The sequence below is a fragment of the Vitis vinifera genome, chromosome 19 (assembly GCF_030704535.1).
Source record: "Vitis vinifera cultivar Pinot Noir 40024 chromosome 19, ASM3070453v1".
Taxonomy (NCBI): domain Eukaryota; kingdom Viridiplantae; phylum Streptophyta; class Magnoliopsida; order Vitales; family Vitaceae; genus Vitis; species Vitis vinifera.
The window spans coordinates 21,473,613-21,494,215 of record NC_081823.1 but is presented as its reverse complement, the minus strand read 5'-3'; the positions used below and the strand labels follow the sequence as shown (position 1 = coordinate 21,494,215).

At 35.3% G+C, this 20,603-nt stretch overlaps 1 pseudogene; it reads right to left on the bottom strand.

Annotated features, from left to right (window-relative positions):
* Positions 1–996: 996 nt before the first annotated feature.
* LOC104877788 (uncharacterized) lies at positions 997–19,088 on the bottom strand (annotated as a pseudogene).
* Positions 19,089–20,603: the final 1,515 nt, after the last annotated feature.

Genomic DNA, 20,603 nt, shown 5'->3' with positions numbered 1-20,603 from the left:
TTATTTTGAATTTTGTAAAAGTTAGTCGAGTTTGCATGCGTGTACGCAGGGAGGGGGGGACCCCCTACGTAGGATGTGTGTGCGAATGCAACGTGCATTAAAAAACTCTGGCCCAACCAGCTTAAAGCCCACTCAAATGGGCGTGGGCCCCATGGGCACGCAAGGCTCTCCTACACCTCTCCACAAGCCCATTAGGCTAAGAAAAGTGGATTAGATAATATACCCACTAAAGGGGTTACTATCTTTCCAATGTGGGACAAGTTAAAACACTTAAAACACAACTTCACATTTACACTCTTTCTACACAAGCTACTCAACTTCTTCTCCTAAACCCAAAATCTAGTTAGCTCCAACCTTTGCTTCTATTCGTTCTTCTCTGACAGCTCAGCTTACTCTCTCTCTCAACCTCTCAAACTCTTCTTACTTTCTCTCGTGAGTTCTCCAACTCTTCTTACTTTCTCTCATGAGTTCTCCAACTCTTCTTACTTTCTCTCCTAAGCTCTCCAACTCTTCTTACTTCCTCCCCCCAAGCTTTCCACCTCTATAACCGTCTTCCCTCTTGTTGCTGCTAGTCCCTCAAAATTGAGAATCTCTTAAAATGTATTACTTTGCTAAACATTTCCCTATTAGTCCACTATCCATAACCCACCTACTGCCAAAACCTCTTCCCACCAAGTGCCTTGACAGTCACCACACCAAAAATCCCCTAACAAACCTGTTTTTTTTTTATTATTTTAATGCTCTCCTACCAAAGTCTCCTAAAAGGTGATAAAAGGGTGGCCCCTAAAATATCCAAACCCTCTAGACCCAAAATGAGGGTCTACACTATGGCACAATATATGATCTTGCCATGAACTTCATCTTTTTCCATAAAATTATGTGTGACCAAATATCATTTTTAGTCATAAATTTACTTTTTGTCTTAAAATTATGACAAAAATAATTCCCACATAATATATGACATTCTACTTTGAACTTCATGTTTTAGTACAAGATTATTTATAATAAAAATCATATAAAAAAGACTTACAAACTTCATTTTTTATTCCAATTTTTTTCCATAATTTTTTTTTGCCATGATAATGTTTACAAATTTTTTGGTATTTTATTTAACTCACTCATTTATGAGATGCAGAAAGCTCCAAGAACTGGGGAACTAAGCTCCAAGAATTGGGAAACTAGTTATAATGAGGATAAAAGAAAAGAAGCCTTTTGTAGTGGTAAGAGTTGTCTTTGGTATGTATACTAGATTTGATTCAATATATAATGTCTGCACAAGTCCAAGCTTCAACTCCAATATGTCGCTAATAGTTTATATGCTAATGGACTTAATTTAATCAGTTTCAATGGATGGAAATAAACTATCTCATAAGGTATATTTCAAATTTGATCAGTGGAGCTACATTCATCCATGAGATAACAGTTACATAGAAGTAAGTTTGTCATCTTTGCTACCATCTTTGTTAAACTACAAGGATACAATTATTTAGGAATTGCTTGTATACATTCAATTTCCAAAGGTGGAATGGGCAAACATATAGTGTGTATATATAGGCCTTTTTTTTCCTATCATTTCTTCTTCCTATTTCTTTAAGCCCATTCTTTCTCTTTTAATGGCTATCAAGTATAATGTAATTATGGATTTGTGGACCCGCATTTTTCACGTGCGTCCCCACTCGATCGGCGAGACTCGCTTTTTATTTGTGAAAAATTAATTCTTGGAAAAAGTTGGAGTTGCCACTTATTTTATTTTTATTTTAAAGGGAAAATAAAACAAGAAAGAAAAACCCTAAAATGTGACTCCATAATTTTTGGAAAAAGCATGTCTTTGAAAAACCCGAGTCTAAATCCGGGGATCAAGTTACCTATTGGGAAGGTACCTTTAAAAGGTAGCACCCCTCTAAGCCCTGTAAAGGTCTCTACTAACTAACTTAAGGGGAATGTGGCAATTAATCGATTTAATTATGGATACCTAAGTAGGCTAGGTGGTTCCAAAAAAATAGCATGTCAAACAAGATCAAATCATAATAAAGGAAGGTTAGGATGCGTACCCGGACCGCTTCTCAAATGCTATCATAAAACATAAGAGATTAGTTTGGAAATACGACACATTATATGTATTTTATCAAAGATGATTAAACAAGCATCAAATCAATCAATCATGCCATCAAACAGGATCATAGCTCATGATAACGTACACATTCATAGAATTTTAGAGTTTGTAGGGTGGGAAGAGCATACCTGATTAGTGAGCATCCACACATCTTATAGGAACAAGGGCATCTCAACAATAAATATTAAGTGAATTCAAGTATTTCGTCAAGCAGAATCAAAAATCAACATATCAAGCAAACAATATTGAAGAAGGTATCATGAATGTCGGGCCCCCACCAAAGCCCTAATTAATTTCGCATGAGTTGATCCTATGAATTCCATTGTTTTGGAATCATGGAGTTTGTTCATGCTTGTTGAAAATCGAGAAAATCATGAAAATAGTTGAAAATAAAAGAAAATAGTGAAAATGCATGCCTAGAGGAAACTGGCAGCATATTTACTAAAATCTGGATTTAAGTGACTAGAAAGACTCTAAAGATGGATTTTTCAAAGCTGGAAATGTTTAGTTAAAAAAAATGATTTAAAAATTCAATTTAAAACAATAAATTCTCAATCAAAGAAGCAAAAGGAAGAAGAGGTGTGTGTAGCAAGGTAGATATGATGGAGTGGAGTCTGGGAGGTTTAGCTATATCTAGATTGCTGATGGTTGTGTGAAGAGACCTTTGTACATTGTTAGCATGTTTGGAGAAGAACTGACCATATTCATTTCAGAGCACGTGCTCACTTGCTGCCACTCATTCTCAAGCTTCAAATATTCTTTCAGATGTTCATCTGATTTATCAATTTTCTTATAGTTCACTTCCGGATTTTTCTGTAGTTCAGAATCTGAGTTTTCCAGCTCATCACAACTTCATCCTTTGCCTTTTCTGTAGTACTAATTGATCTTCTTTAGCTCGCATAGGGAAATTCACTGATGTAGCTTTTCGAATAAATACATGGACTGTTGCAACATCTCCAAGCTGTATGTGTGTGGTGCCCCTTTTGAATTTTGGCAAGTGCTTTAAAGCTCATTTTCTTTTAAGGCGAATTCCAATGCTAAGTGGTCCGAAGGTTGGATCAATTCTCTCTGTAAGGATGCAAGAGCGTGTCTTGAAGTTATATCTTCAACAGTTTGTACAAGTAAGAACAGATTCAAACCATCTCTTCCTCTGAAGGTTTGCTTGAAGATTCTTTTAGACAAGATTTTGAAGGAGTATCAAAGCAAATTTCTTGTTCTATACGATTCGAAGTATCGATTTGCGGAATCCGTTGAGAAATCAGTGGTGTAAAGCACAAGATTCTGGTCAGTATACAATATAATCATGGATCTTCCTCTCGAGTTATTCACCTCTGAGAAACGTGCAACAAGTTTACTGCCTTGATTCGGCATCTGATCAGATAGATAGTATTGTGTCTGTTGGAGGATTAAAACTCTGCCAGAAATAGGTGGGATCGCAGCCCGCAAGCATAAGATTGCCAATGTCCAGCATGGTAGCATAGGTGACTTCAGTACCATTCAAATCAGCCTTTGAACATGAGAGAGAGAGAGCATCATAAATTCTATTTTGATTTTCCCATTTCTAATAGCATTTGCCTCAGCTTTTGGAGAAGAGCTTCATCATTTGACCTGGCCGTTTGCAATGCTTCCAAGAAATTCTTGCAGCCTGCATCATCTTGATCGCCTGGTTCGCTTTCCACATCGTCAAAAATGACCTTCAATAAATTTAGAAGCTGCTCCAGATGAGCCATATTCCTCAAATAAAAGGGTTGTTTCAAGAGGATCAACAACAAAGCGATAGATAAGTATCCTTCATAATGCAGCCTTTTATCTACAACTTCATCCTCAAAGAATAAATAGCACTCATAAATCATTTTTTATGCTTCATTGAACCGTATTCTTCTCTCTTCGGGCGCATTGGAAATATGTATTCTGGTTGCTGGCATAGTAGAGTAATTCACCAAAATTTCTCATGAGCATGTTGGGCAAGATTCACAAAGGCGACCTTATTGAGAGGCTCTTTATGTTTCACCTTCAGAAAATTATCTATACTAGACATTAATTCAACACATTGGTAAGAGTTCAAGATGAATCTGCATGTCCACTTTTGAATGACTCAAAGATGACCCCGTCTGAAACTCAAAGCCAGTAGAATTCTCCAACAACATCTTCTAATAGCTTATCCTGCTCATTAGTTGCTTCTCTGCCACTCCTTGCATAGAGCTTCTTAATATTCCAGAGCCTATTCATGACTTATCTCAAACGCAAACAAAATAGAGAATCAGGACCTTCACTTGATGCCTGCGTTCAGAAGCTGTAACTGGGCATCAAAATCATCTAGGCATAGATCACAACCCTCAACATGATCAGTTGTAGGTGATCGAGCAGCCAATTCATCATTGAGCAAATCAATAAAAGCTTGGATATCATTGCCGGGTGGCCTAAAATCATTGGATAAATCATTAAAGTCATTAAGTATATTACTGATCTCCATGAAAACCCTTCTCCTTGCTTCTATAGAGCGAACACAAGCTGCCACTAAAATTGGTTAGCCCGGATTGCTAATTTATGCCTCCAATCACTATCGATTTTTCTTTTCCTTTTTAGAACTTCTGGAATATGGATGAAACATGTGAAGGATACGGTGGAATTGCAAGTTTTGGGTTCGAAATCCAGCAGAACTTTGTTACTTTTCCTGCAGCTGCTATGCGTACTTCAGCCTCATTGTCATGAAGCAACCAAACATATGCAGGAACCAAGTCTGACCTAGTAGACTCAGGACCAACAGCTTCACATAGCTCATATAATTGATTTGCAACCATATAGCGAACACGCCAGGACTTATCCTGAGAGAAATTCATAATTTATGGGAGGAATATGTGCTACACAATCTTGAGGTTCCAACAATTTTCCGAGAGCTGCACAACCCTTAACAGCCAATAACCTAACAGAATCTTGATCATCCTGTGTCAGATCCTCAAATATTGACATGATGTCAGCCTTTGAATGAGCAGCTTCAACAGTAGCAGCAAACTTTCCCAGATTTGATGCAGCAGATCTCTTTACCATTGGCATGTCATCTTGACAAAGCTGGCTATATATTGCTATTCTGAAGTAGATGACGTATTCTGGAAAACTGTGCTTGTCAACTGGAATAATTTTTCACGACATTTAGAGGAACCGTGTACTTTTTCATTTGAATCTTCCCACCAGGCATTTAATTGAATTCTGGATTCTTATATTACCAATAGGATAAACAAACCAATTCTTATAGCTTCACTTACAAAATCGTAAATACCTTGCTGCCATGTGTTCAATATTAGTCCTGTTTCTATCTTTTAGAGCATATATAGAGACATGCTTTAGGAAGTCCTGCATTATTTGCATTTCGCTTAGTTTCTTGCTCAGTAATTCAATCTGAATATGGGGTTGAGGCATCTAGGATGCAAAGATGACTATGGATTGTGCATTTGCTTGTTTGTCCTCTTATCGTTTTCTGAATCAAATCATCTGCTGCTGTGTCCTCTGAAGCTGTAGCCTCATCCAACAATCTCTCAAAAGCATAAACACCAGATTCTACAGTTGTGCTGTTCTCAGTTTGCATCAGCAATATAAGGGGTTTTATGCACTCAGAGGCCCTCGGCAAAGCTCGAATTTTTAGAATATTAAACAAAGCAAAGCAGAGTTGTGCAACATTTCCCTTTAGATCTGAGGATGAAGTAGAAGATGACAAAATTTTGCAAAGACTCTCAAGGGGGTTCCCATCCACGTCTGTCATCAAAGATGTTTTTTTTTTTTTATGAATTTCCCATAGTCAACTTGATTAAGACAACAAGAGTAGCTTGTTGCTCACTCTCTGATGCAGCATTAAGCACATTAATCAAGAGCTGAACCGCCTGCCTAGCTAACTCAAAATCTCTGACATTCTTAGCATCGAAAAAAACTCATGCAAAGCTCTAGCAGCATCGAATCTAGCATTTCTTGACTCCAAACGCAGCACGGCTATTAGTTGATTTAAGGAACTGATTGATGCTTCCTAACGAGGAAGATCAAGATTACTAAAAAGTATTCTCAACAGCTCAGACACTGTGGCCTCAGAAAAGTCTTGAGGGCTCAAAGACAAGTACTTGGTTAGAGCATCCAACGCTCCAGCTTCAGCCATGATCAGTTTGTTTGTATCACTTCCATCTGTAATACCAGTCAATTGTTGAGCAGCAATTGGAGGGGCACTTGATCTGTCTGGAATTGGTCTCAAAAGATCCATTAATAAAGGTATAAATTTGCGAGCAGTGGAACCAACTCTTATGTCTTCAATTTCAACAAGATTTTCAAGAACAACTTGAACAAGTTTCCGAACCAGACAAAACTCTTCAGATAAAGCAACAAGGTTTGGCATATCTGATTCTATCTTTTCTACCTGCAGATTATGATGGCATTTCTGCTCTCCAGATTCAAGGATAAACAACGATTGTACAGTCTCCCAAGCAGCTCTGTTCTCATTCATTAATGTCAGGCAACCAATGAGTGTACCTCACAAAGCTCTCCAATCTGCCAGTCCATCTCTTGCACAGATTATATTATCTGTAGTGGGCAAATACATCCCCATCTCTCTTGTTGTACGCATGAGCCATTGACATAGTATTGCTATCTGCCCTGGTGTAGGCATGTCCCATTGATACGGACATAATACTCTCAAACTCCTTCACTTGACTGACTTTAACCTTCCTGACCTCACCATAACTAAGACCTGACCTAGGATCTTCCAGTGAATGAGATATTAAATAGAGGTTCATTCCTAAAGGGATCCTCAATAACTCTTCTCGCCATGTTCATATTTCCTGCACCAACTGATAGAATGTTCCTGTCATCCGAAACTGCAGCATCTTGATTGTGAATTAAAAATGAAATAAACTAAGAAAGGCAATACAGAATGCTTCTGGTTCACTGATCTCGAAGTCTGGTTGATCATTATAGGCTCTCAAGCACACGTTACCGACATAAGGTTCTTTCAATAATGCTCTCTATACAAAGGAATTTGAATCTTTCACTTCATATGAACCATCTGGACCTTGGCTTGCTCACTATTGGTCTACAAATCTTAGCAATTTTGCTGGAGTGGAAGAGTTCCAAATAATTTCTAGTGACTCCAAGTTTGCATTTAACTTGGATAATAAGTCTTTGGGTAACTGATCTTTTATCATTCTGAAAATTTTTTTTGGAGATATCGAAGCTTTGAATGTATTAGCTGCAGCCTGATCAAGTTTTCCTGATGATTATGCATTATGATCCCATTATTCACAAGGAACCGCAATGCTAAAGCCTCCTCCACTTCTTTTCATCCTCACTCCATATAACTTTGATGATCCAGCAATATGCTGCACCCACATAATAGCAGCACACTGCTCCAATACTTTATTAACAACCTGTTCACTAGTTTGCAGCCACTCAAAGGAACCTTGTCAATAGTTCGTCAAAACCACCAATGCAGGGCAGTTCCAGTCATTCTCTGATAATAACCGTAAGAACCTTAGAAATCCTGATATCTGAGAGCAAGGCACATAAAATGGTAAAGGCTTCAAAAAGAGATATGCAACCAATAGCTCAACTGCCACCTCGACCAAGCAAGATGAAAAGAGATGTGAAGCAACTCATCGCTTTGCTAGCCGAATAACTGACCCATATATTGGGTAACAACCTTGTAGACCATTAATCATGCTAGAATGCTGGCCATGGGTAAAAAGTTCCTTGTCAACAGAAGAAATATGCTTCAGTTGGTTACTCCTATTTTGCCTATTCAACAAGCTCAGGCCTCTTTCATGCAAAATTCTAAGACGAAATGCATATCCAGACATAAAAAAAAAAAAAACATCCACATTTTCCTCAATAGTAGTGCAGATCATACCCCAATTGTTCTGGAGACTTTCTCCAATTCTTAGAAGGAAAGCAGATTTAGTCTTCTCAATAGCTACATCATCCATTGGCCAGTTGCCTGAACCTTCCAACTGAATCATAACTTCCAATGGTTGAATATAGGTTGAAGTGAGCTTATTTAATCTAGGAACAACACTCTTTTCATTGGCTAGGGGATGAGGTTCAGGAGGGAAGACAGATGTAAACCTGAGAGCTGAATCTAAAGGTTGCACACTAGACACCTTCAAAGGAATGTCTATGAGAAGATGTAATCTCTTTGACAACACTTCAAATGCCTCAAGCAAACTTCCAGAAAATGATATAGAATCTCCAACACCATGAACCAGAGAGAGATCAAGTTGATCTACAATATGCACGATATTTCTTTCTGATAAGGAAAGGTGCCGCAAAAGGAGATATTCGGTAATCCTTTTTTATGATGGTAGGCCTTTCCCATTGCTTGCTTTCCCATACTGTGCTTTCCGCAAACATCCCATCTTTAAATCTTAGAAGCTCTGCTTTCTCTCCCCCAAAATTCCGGAATTTAAGAGCCTCATCTTTATGCTCAGCATTTGGACCAACATCGACCACTCTAAAAGCTTTCTCTAAAGAGCTGACTAAAATCCCAATGAGCAATGGCTCTCGATCAAAGATTGATAAACCATTTTCCACATTGCATTCTGAAGTGGCATTTTTCCAGCTAACACGGATGAACTTTGTTCTAAGAGAACCAACACTTCATCATAAAACCCAAATGATCCAAAACAGGAAACCAAGGAATTAATCAAATCTTCTCTCTGGACATTTCTTCAAACACACCGTAAGCACCTCAAATAGATTCAAATACCGTACAGGAAGAGGGATAGAGAACAAATAAAAAAAGAAAAGATATAAAACCCGGAGACGAAGAGAGTGGAAGACATTGATCAATAAACATAAATAGCTCTACTTCAAATATTAATCCGTGGGCTGGGGACAGAGGGATACAACCGAGAAAACAAAGTATAAAGAATGAAAACAACACAAAAAAGGTAAAATTGAGGAACCCATGAAAGCCCTATTTCGAAATTCATTCAACGGGCTCAGATAAGTGGGAGGATGATCAGGAACAGATTCGTGGCACACACATAAATAACCAATATCAACAAAGCAAATTGTGGCCCTTTTCGTCCACACAAAAATCAACAAAACAATTAAATATTCAGGAATCGAACACACGGAAAAATCAAATATAAGTAAGAATTCCAAAAGCAACGAGGTGCATACCTGGACAGCTTTGGTTGCAATGGCTTGGCTTCTGGCTATCTTTCCTCTTCCTTCTGAAGACAATTCCCAGATAAAAATCCTCTTTTTGCTTGTTCTTTCTTCCTCCTCCTCCCTCTCTAGACTCCAATACGTGCTTTTCACCAAAAAAGAATCTCCTCCCACAATAAAAAAAAAAGCTCTTTTTCTTTTCTTCTTTTCAACAAGCTTTCACGTATATATATCAGCCCCCTCAAGGACCCAAATCTGTTCCCTCTAAAAAAAGCAAAATCTCCTATCTCCTTTCTTCTTTTCTGCTTATCCTTTTTAAATCTTCCAATTCAAAAACAATCTTCCCAATTTCAAATTCCTCTCTAAAACCTTCCAAGGAGAGTCCCACCTTCCTTAAACTCCAATCGTAAGTTTCCTTGCAAAACATGGAATTTTGAAGTTAAATAATTGATCGAATAGTTAAGTAGGTAAATAAATTAGGAAACTGTAAAAATAAATAAATAAAATAATAATAAATAATAATAATAATAATAAATAAAAATAAACCAATAAACAAAAGCAGAGCCCAAAAGCCATGTAAGCATGCAAGTCATACAAGTCACACTAAAAATGTCCAAATGGGCCAAGTGTGCCTAAACGGCCTATGATGAGACTAAGTGGGCCTAGGGTGGTGCCTAATGGGCCAAGTGTATCTAAAAGCTATTCTAAAAAAAAAAAAAAAAATGCCTAAGTCTAAATTAGGGCTGCCAAGGGTCACAATAAGAGATCAAATAATCCCTCAACCAAAGTCTCTGAGGTGACTCAAAAAAAAGTAAGTGGTATGAGTAGCAATGAGCCACTAAAGAACTATTGTGGAGCATTGAAAACGAATTTCGAAGACATGTGCTAAAGGGACAAAATTGAGGGTTTACAAGATTATATACGTACAATGAGCATAAGAAAACTAATAAGGGGAAACTAGTAAGTAAATTGTTGGGAACTCATTAAGAGCTAAAATTCACAAAATGTGCTATCATCATCATGAAAGTTTTAAAGATTAACTATTTTGAAATTACACTTTTTTCAAGGTTTTAGATAAAGTTGAAGGTAGTAGGATCTATGCAATGAATGAAAATTTTATTTAAAAATATTTTTTAAAAAAAGTATTAAAGACTCAACACCTACAGTACTAAGCAAGGAGAAGTAACATCCATACTAGGCTATGCAGTAGCGGAAAATAACATCCCATGTTTATAACATCATAATTTTAAAAATAGTATCGTATACCTGCAAACACCAGTAACTGCAACTATACATTACCTTTAGTCTTGAAACAAGTGTGGGTACGATTATAGTCTCACACCTTCAGTAGCACTTGTACACATAACCACAACTATATGATTTATCTACACCCTCTATGGTCACACTTTGATGCAATCAACTTTATTTACATCTAAATGTTATGATCACATTTTTTCCTATATTTAGCCTTTGGGATTTGGATGTAACTATAAATTTGTTTTCTTATAGTGTAGTTTTTTTTTTTTTTTTTTTAAGTATTCACAGGCATGATTAACAACACTTGTAATTACCTTTTTCAATAGTGGGCATAATGTTACATCATTATTTAAAATAAAATCTAAAACATTCTTGAATTATATATATATTTTTTTAAAGATGAATGAAATCAAAGTTCTAAAATTTATTTTGCATTTTCAAAAATGAAAAGGCAACCCAATGCTTTTTCCAATTCCATGACTATAAAAAAAAACTTAAGATAATGACACCTATGCCTTGGAGCTTCCAAAAAAGTTTCACTAAATAATGAGACAAGCATGGATGTTATAATTTAGAAGGAAATGGGGCTAAAATTGACACTTTGGAGGGGGAATGTTGACATGTATATCCTAAGATGCTTTTAGGAAGTGACTTTGTAATGGTTTTTGAACCCTTGGATTCAAGATAAGTGTCATGAGATAATTAATTTGGGAAAACTTGGCTCTCTTAGCTAGAAAGTTCCATCTTCTAGCACATATTTTAAAACTTTGGAACTTGTATTAAGTGTAGTATTCTAATATCCCTATATGTTACCCAATTTCATTCCCACTAGATAATGCATTTTCTCTTCTCTCAAACCTCAATACTCTCCTCTCTTTCTCATCAGAATCTATAATTATTTGAGCCTTAAATTATAAAACTTTTGGATTCAACCAAATTGATCATGCTATCAATAGGAGAGTTATCAGAGATCCTAAGGTGAGTTTTGAGAAAACCTCAATGAGATATCAATGAAAGCTTTCCACCATTGATGGGTCCTCCTAACCTTTCTTCTTAAACAAAATTGACAACATCTATTTTATCCTTTGATAAGAACAAAGAGCTTTTACTCTTCAACAAAATCTTGTACGCAATTAGGATGTTTTAGCATATGAATAAACATATGTTCATGCAATTTTCTTGCCCATTCTTCTTCATTTCGATTTTCCTTTGTTTTTGTTTTTTAGGTTCTATTCTTTGATGTTTCTATTTTTCAATTATTATAGTAAATGTTTGTAAGGTTATGTCTTCTAAGATGATTTAAGAGAGTTTGTATTTCAAAAGTGTCTAAAAGGTGTGTGACGCATCACAGGTCTACTTATTTTCCTTTGGCCCTCATCAACATTTTTTTTTTTTTTTTTTGGACTTCATTCACCTAATTCTGATAATTTATTGGCTACCCATTTCTTGTTTTTAATGTTATCTACAAATTTATTTAATTTTTTTTTCTTGTAAAATTATGCCCCAATTTTGATAGTAGTGAATTGGAGCAATGTTTTATTAAGCAATTTTTATTTTTATTTTTTGTCAATGATTTGATGGAATTGATTTGGCTAGCAAAGTTTAATTTATGAATTTTATTTATATTTTTTATTTTATGATTCTCTCATGAATTTGGCAAACTTAAAGAAATTACTTTTAAAAAGATCAATTTAGATGACCTTCTAATTTTTTTGTCATTTTTTTTTGGCAATTATTCTCCTATATATATTGTTTTAACTTTTTTAAAGGACAAATTTCGATGACTTGTCAGAACCAATCGCTTGTAAATATGACATTTGTTAATTTCTAGGTGTTTTGTTTTGCTACATTTGTTTTGTTTTTCGTTTTAGGGTTGTCAACCTATTTTTAGTTGTTTTGTTTTGCTACGTCTATTTTGTTTTTTGTTTTGGGATTGTTAACCTGTTTTTCTTATGACATATTTGTTGATTTCAATTAACGATATTTTGTGCATCTTTTAGTGTAGTGAATTTTTGGGCTCCCTTGTGTGTGAGGGAGTGGGCCCCATCTGCTTAGGGCCCAAGTTAGTTACATTAAAAAAAAAAAAAAGATCTAGGAAAAGAAAAATAGAGAGAAGAGAAGAAAGAGAAAAAAAACACATCTACCCATATTTCATCAACAAGTCGATCCTGCTTCATCTGTGGTCCGATCAAGTTGAAATTTGGAGGAGAGGTTCAAAACTCGAGTAGCTACACTCTGAACGGTGAAGATTAGATTTTGAGCTTGGGAACTAGTCTTACTACCCATGAACAGTAACAACATTTGTTTTGGTATTCTTTCTCTAATTTTTCTTTGTTTCTTTTGCCAAGAGAGATTATATAATTCAAGGCTATATATGCTCTTGATATATTTGGTATGAAAAGGTGAATCTCAATAATGAACTACACCTAGGGGGGGAATAGGTGTTGTAGAACAATTTAAAAAATCTCCTAACAAATATTACCTAACCTTAGACTTTCTCAATGTCAAGAAACTTCTCTTCCAATAACTTTTCAACAAAGCACAAAATTCACAAGCAAGAAGGTATGCACCAACACTCTCCCAATAATTTATAAATGCAATACACATGCAAATGCTTCACCAATCCTCAAAAATAAATCAAACGAACAATTATCTCCTCAACTCATATCAATTTACTTCATAATATCATTAATCAAAATGAGTACAAAAATTATTAAGGATATTTCATGGATCATCACACTTATATCACCTCATATTTCTTCCATTCAACATGTATGCTCAAGTAATCAATGATATCAAAAACAGAAAATAAATCAAAGTGTAGAGTGAGAGAAAGAGACAATTAACACCATATTTTTAATGTGGAAAACCTTCGAAGAGATCAAAAACCACGAGCCTACCACCAATTGAAAAACTTCACTTTGAAGAATAAAAATCGAGTACAAGGTTTTACCTAGCTCAAGCCAACCAATCCTTCCGGGACCACTTGACTAGTACGTTCACTTTCAACTTCTCACCTTTATCTTCCAGAGTACACTTGGAGTTCGCACCAAGCTCAATCTCGGCCTCTTCTTGAATCTATAAAAGAAGAAAATGGGTTTGTACCCAAACCCAAATAGAATGAGGGATTGAGATATGAATGAAGGAATGAATCAACTCTTTTATTGCTCAAGAAAATCCATTAAAAACTAGTTTGGAAAACATTAAGAGAATTGGATTTTCTTTGCAATAAAAAACCCCCAAATTAGTAAAAAAAGATGAGAAAATGAAGAACACATGGAGTGGTTGCAACTCTCTCCACGTTTTCTGCCATCTCTACCCAAAAAATGAGAGAAAATTACTTTTTGAAGTGTAAAAAGAAGCCCTTAATCTAATGGTTGAGATTTGATCTTAAAAACAAGTTAGTTGGATTGATCTGCCCCTGCACCTGGATTGATCCAAAAATAAGGGAATAAAAGCCTTGCACCAAAAATCATTTCTCCCAACTTTCTAACACATTTAAAGATTAAAAATAGGGTTGATTCACATTCAATCACCACACACTCGGCTACATACATCGGCCTCTTAGCAAAGTCTTAGTCTTCAAAGTCAAGTAGTCTGAAGAGGAATTGGAAAACCGAGTTAGGGGACACTTAGGAATTTTGTCCAGAATTGCCAACCTAGCTAAACACTTACAATCTCCCCCTTTGGCAATTCTAGGACAAAACCCTTTACAACATGAATGAGTACAAGTAAGTAAGCCCCACCCAACTCTCATACAAGGTCACTCACTCACTCAAAACCACAACCTAGGTACTACAAAACCTTTAATTGCAGCTCACAAACAAAACAATTAGTAGCACTTGTGTAAAGCAACTGAATATACATAATATATCAACAAGTATATCCAAAAATTCTAATGTATATTCAAATCCAAATGAGACAAGATCACATATCAACATGTATCTTAAAATATCCAATATCCAAAATAACCATCAACATGTGGATATCCCAAAATAATAACTACAATGTCTCTCCCCATTTTAGTCCCAAAAAGAGACAAAGGGCCACAATCTCTCCTTTTCTATCCAAGAAAAAAAAAACAAATGAATGAAAATTCAATAGCAGAATATCTCACATCCAAATCAACTAACATCCACATTTCAATAAAAAAACAAATACCCAAAAATCAAGTATTCACATATCACCAAGTATCCATATCAACTTCCAAAAAAAATATAGGATACAAGAATATTTCCCTGACTGCCATCACATGGTTTCAATTAAAAACTTTTAGAAAATGCTTTATCACCATGAAAATAGATTCCAATCATGAAAATGTATGGAGATCACTCAAAATGAACAACCAAACCCTAGGATTAGCATTCCTAGAAACCAACAACAATCCAAGGCAAAAATGAAACTCCAAATACAAAATCTCCTGTGAGAGGATTCCACATAAAGAAATTAAGCATCCAAATGAAGCTAATGGTGGAGAGAAAAATGGACAAAACGAACACCCAAGGTTCCCGAAGATAGCTTAAGCTAAGAAACTTGTGGATGAGCCACCTTGGAGAAAAAATGGCGCCCAATGAAACATTGATGTAGAGATTTTCAACATTGAAAAAAATGATGACAGAAGAGGAATTCATCAGAAATAAATTTCAGCAACCATGGCGATGGAAGCTTATGCAATGAAGAAGAGAAGAATAAGAAGATGAAAACCCTTTTTGAAAGATTTTGAAATTAGAGCTCAATTGAGAATGGAAGAGGGGTTTTTAAAGAGTGGGTATTTTGATTTTTTTTTTTAAACACGGAATGACAATTTTACCCCTCAGACCCTCTTTTAAAAAACTCACAAGACCAAAGACAAAACAAGAATTTTATTCACTAAGAGATAAGTGGTATCAATCTTGGTGGATTGATCTAGGTTTCGTTCAAGAGCTCTCAATGGAAAAAAAACTGTGTAACTTAATTGTAGAAAACTTTTCACAAAAAAATTCTAAGTGTTGGAGCCAAGTGGTATCGATCTTGGTGGATTGATCCACATTTCGTTCAAGGGCTCTCGATCACAAGACTATGTACACAATGGATCGATCCACAAATTCAGCAGATTGATTGACACCCTACTAAAAAATGACTTAGGCAAAAACTGACGAAAAATCACAAGAAACACACCAACAAGCTTTCTAAAAATTGAAAATTTGATTCACCAAAGCTAAGATACAATAGAATGACATACTTATCTTTCAATCAAGAAGTTAGAATTGATTCAAATTGAACAAGAATGCTACCAAGAGCTTAACTTTAGACAAAATTAATAAACATAAAGATCGAAGAACCTTCCAAATTTATCAAATGAATAGGTAAAAAACAAATGATTATCAACACTCTAATAAGGAAGCTTAAGCTCAAAGAAGACTTACTCATGACACCATAAAATAGTGAGAATGTTAATTTCTTTCCACTTATAAACCTATATTCACTCATAAAGCAAAAAAAAAAAATTTCAAGACACTTTCTTCCTTGAGAAATTCAAGATAATGTTCCAAGAAGTCAATTTGCACCTCTCTTAGGCGGATTTTTGTTTAACATGACCTATTCACATCCCAAAAAAAATTCATACATCATTTTTTTTCCACATTGAGCATTGAAATGATTACACAAACATGAGCTTCACCCTTAGGATCATTTTTTTTTTTTTTACTTGAGGATCACTAAGGTGACCTTTACAACATAACAACATAAGGGATGTCCCACTCTTGCAATGGAGGCTTTTTAACTCTTGAAACATTGCCAAGAAGCCATAACCGTTTCGAGAAGCTTAATATTTCTTTTTTTCTTTTATTTTCCCTTTTCATTTTTTTTAATTTCAAAGAAAGGGCAAACAATCAAGGAAGAATAATCTTAAACATTCAAGGATATTCTGAGTGACTTTACTCATTTTTTAATGCTCATTAGATAAACATAAGTTTGCATTTAGACTATAAAAACATTACTCACCATTTATGTAATCATAAGGTTCAACCATGAGTTGTTACTCACTTAAAAGAAGTGAAGCTAACCTTTTGTGGTTTATCTAATCAAATCAAAATAGTAAGGATTCAATATCATCTTTATCAATCAAGCCATGGAGATAAAAACATCTTGAAGCTTTTAAGATCATTATGAGTCAATTTAACTTTTAAACAAAATTGTAAGCATGTCACTCTCATGAACTCAACAAATGTTGAAAATTTATGAAAAATGAAGAAAATATTGGACCAAAACAAAAAGAACACCACCACAAGGACACTTCGGAACTTGAGAAGACACCTAGGACTCAAAGATATGTAGGAAGAAAGTCTTAGACAAGTTCTAAAGGCAGTTAACAAAGAGTGTATAAACCTATGGGGCTCCTAAGTGATTCAAACCTAGAAACATCCAAAGGTTTAGTAACATTGTTAGAAATTTGACCCTCTATAGGGAAAAACTCTAGTGAAACAACCTTGTCTTCTACCAAGTCTTGAATGAAGTGATGCTTAATGTCCACATGTTTTGATCTAGAATGAAGAGCATGGTTCTTTAACCTATCAACAACATTGGCATCATCAAATTTTCTCCCCTTATCAATCCTAACTTTTACAATGGGATGTTCTTTTTCATTTTGCAACAATCTATGTTGCAACAAGTGATTAACACATGCAATTTTAGAACTTCCACACACAAGAGAAGATGATGGAGATTTTTTACTAACAACATAACAATTATCACAAGTTCTCAAGCCAATCATCACACATGCATCATTCAAGTCAAACACCTTGCAAAGATTTTGTGAAAATTGGACATTGATCTCATTCTCACACTTTTGGCTTATGCTAATTAAGTTAGCCTTCAAACCTTCAACATATAAGACCTCTTCAAGATTAGGAATGTTGGGGGCACAAATGGTACCTTTGCCTTTCACTTTAGCCACATTACCATCTCCAAATGTCACATTTCCTCCATCAAATTCAATGAATGAAGTGAACAAAGATTTATTTCCAGTCATATGATGTGAACATCCACTATTAAGATACCATGCGTGTGACTCACTAGCTCTAAGTGCGGTATGGACAACAAAACACTTCAACTCATTCTTTTTCACCAAAATTTGTTTGACATTTGAGACTTTTGTCTTTTCATTTAAAGTGCTTCCTTTCAACTCACCATTATGAGAGATCTTTGAGCTCTTCTTGGACACTCTTATTCTTATTCAACAACCTATTCTTCAAAGCATGACATTCATTCATTAGGTTGGTCAACTTCCTTTGAAAATTATCAAACAATCTTGCATAACATCTATCAAAAGTGTGCCCCATTTTTCCACAATGATTGCAATGAAACTTAATTTGAGACTGAGTTTTCTTAGGAAATTGTTTTTTCACAAGGCTTAAAAAAACTGTTTTACTACTACTTAAAGTAGCATTTCCACCAAGAAATCCTAATTCTCTTTTATCAAAATATTTATGCCCTAAATTAATCAACTCATTAAGTCTTTAGAGTTAGGATGTAACTCTTCCTTCCTAAGACTTAACTCATCCTTGAACATTTGATTTTCACTTTTCAACACATCACATTTTTCCTTCACTTCCAAATGTTCATTTTCAAGAAATGCAATTTTATCAAGCAAGGCTTTCTTTTTTCCCTTTAAAACATCAACCTCATTGGTTAAAATCTTCTTAGAAGCCTTCCACTTGACTTGTTCTTATTTAAGGCTCAAACACTCCTTATACAAAGTGTCATATGTTGTGTCAAAACTCATGTCATCATCATTGGAGTCACTTGACTCAATTAACTCACTAGAAGCTTCTTTTAAAAGAGGTTCCTCATTGACACATGCAATAAAGGCTATGAAGTTAGTGCATTCCTCACTTCCATTGGATTCTTTTTCACTTGATTGATTAGACTCGGAGTCACTCCAAGTAACTTGCATGGTCTTCTTATCTTTTTTTCTTTGAGAGACATTCAAATGCATAGTGACTCTTTCCCCCACATTTAAAGCACTCAATTTTCAACTTCTTTTTCACACCTTCTCCATTTTTTTCTCTTTTCCAATTGAGTTCCTCCATTTTTTACCATCATTTGATTCTTTCTTGGCTTTTCTGAATTTCATGTACTTCTTGAATTTTTTAGAAAACTTAGTAAGCTATCCCTCTGACATTTTCTCATCATCCTCACTTTCGGAACTTAGGGACTCTTCTTTAATAGCTTTTAAAGCAATTCCCTTAGCTTTCCTAGGTGATACAAGAGTCATTTCAAAGGTTTGGAGGGAACCTACAAGTTCATCTATCTTCAAGGAATCCACATCCTTAGACTCTTCAATGGCGGTGACCTTAGCTCTAAATCTCTCCGGAAGAGATCTTAAAATTTTTCTAACCACCTTAGAGTTAGAGATGGGTTCACCTAGATTGAAGCTAGAATTCACAATGTCCATTAGTTTTGCATGAAATTCTCCAAAAGTTTCATGATCATCCATCCTAATGGTCTCAAACCTAGATGTCAACATTTGAAGCTTGGATACTTTCACGGCATTAGTTCCTTCATGAGTCACTTGGAGGATATCCCAAGCCTCCATAGTCGAAGTACATGTAGCAATCCTACGGAATTCATATGTACTAATTGTAGACCCTCGATTTTGTCAATTTATCACATGTCTTTAAAATTCGTTTTCAATGCTCCACAATAGTTCCTTGGTGGCCCATGGCTACTCATACCACTTACCTTTTTCTAAGTCACCTCGGAGATTTTGGTTGAGGGATTATTTGATCCCTTATTGTGACCCTTGGCAGCCCTAACTTAGACTTAGGCTTTTCTTGTTTTTTTTAGGATAGCTTTTAGATACACTTGGCCCATTAGGCACCACCCTAGGCCTACTTAGTCTCACCTTAGGCCCGTTTAGGCACACTAGGCCTACGAAGACTTTTATTTTATTTTATTTTATTTTATTTATTTATTTATTTATTTTGTTTTTAGTTTTAATTTTATGATTATCATTCACTTTTTATTGGTTATCTTCCTCTTTATATTATTTTCCTTAACTTATTTATTTATTTATTATTTTTACCATTTTCTAATTTATTTACTTATTTATCTATTCATGCAATTATTTGACTTAAAAAATTTCATGTTTTTGCAAGGAAACTTACCATTGGAGTTTAAGGAAGGCGGGACTCTCCTTGGAAGGTTTTGGAGGGGAATTTGAAATTGGGAAGATTGCTTTTGATTGGAAGATTTAAAAAAAGAGAAGAGAAGAAGAAAGGAAATAGGAGAATTCTCATTTTTTGGAAACAAATTTAGGTCTTGAGGGGTGATATATATAGGTGAGAAAAGGAAAAGAAGAAAAGGGGAGTACGTATTGGAGTCTTGGGGGAGAAATTCTGAGGATTTTTGGGGTGAAGGATAGGGAAAACGGAAAAAGAGCAATTGCAACCAAGGTTATCCAGGTATGCTTTTCGTTACTCTTGGAATTTTTACCCATATTCGATTTTTCAGCGTGTTTGTTTTTGAATATTTATTATATTGTTGATTTTGTGTGGACGGAAAGGGCCACAAACTGTTTTGGTTGATATTGGTTGCTTATTTGTTTGCCTCAAACCTGTTGTGATCTTTCCCACTAGCCTGAGCCCATCTAAAAATGTGGCTTTATCGGCTTCCTTCTATTTTTATCATTATGCCTATTGGTTCTCTCCTCGTTTTCTCTGTTTTGGATCATTCCTCCAAGTTTCCTGGTGATTGTCTATTAAGCATTCCATATAAGCCGATTCTTTTGGGAAGATAAAAATAGAGAGGACTCTGTGTTCCATCTAGCAGAAATCATTTCGAAAACGCCTTTTATAATAACTAGAAATTGATACTGAAATTGAAGCACCGTGGTGGAATAGAGTGGGAAAATCAGAGCCGAAGACGCCTCCCTTCATTTTAATCTCAGGGTTTTCTTATGAGAAAAGGAGGAACAAGAGTGGCAGAAAAAAATCTACGGAGCATTTTGAAAGATCAGCCAAATTAAATCTGCAGAAAGGGAACACTTTTAGATATTTGGGACATTATTATGCAAGGATATCCGTTAATACCCAGAGAGCTTTCAAGTGTT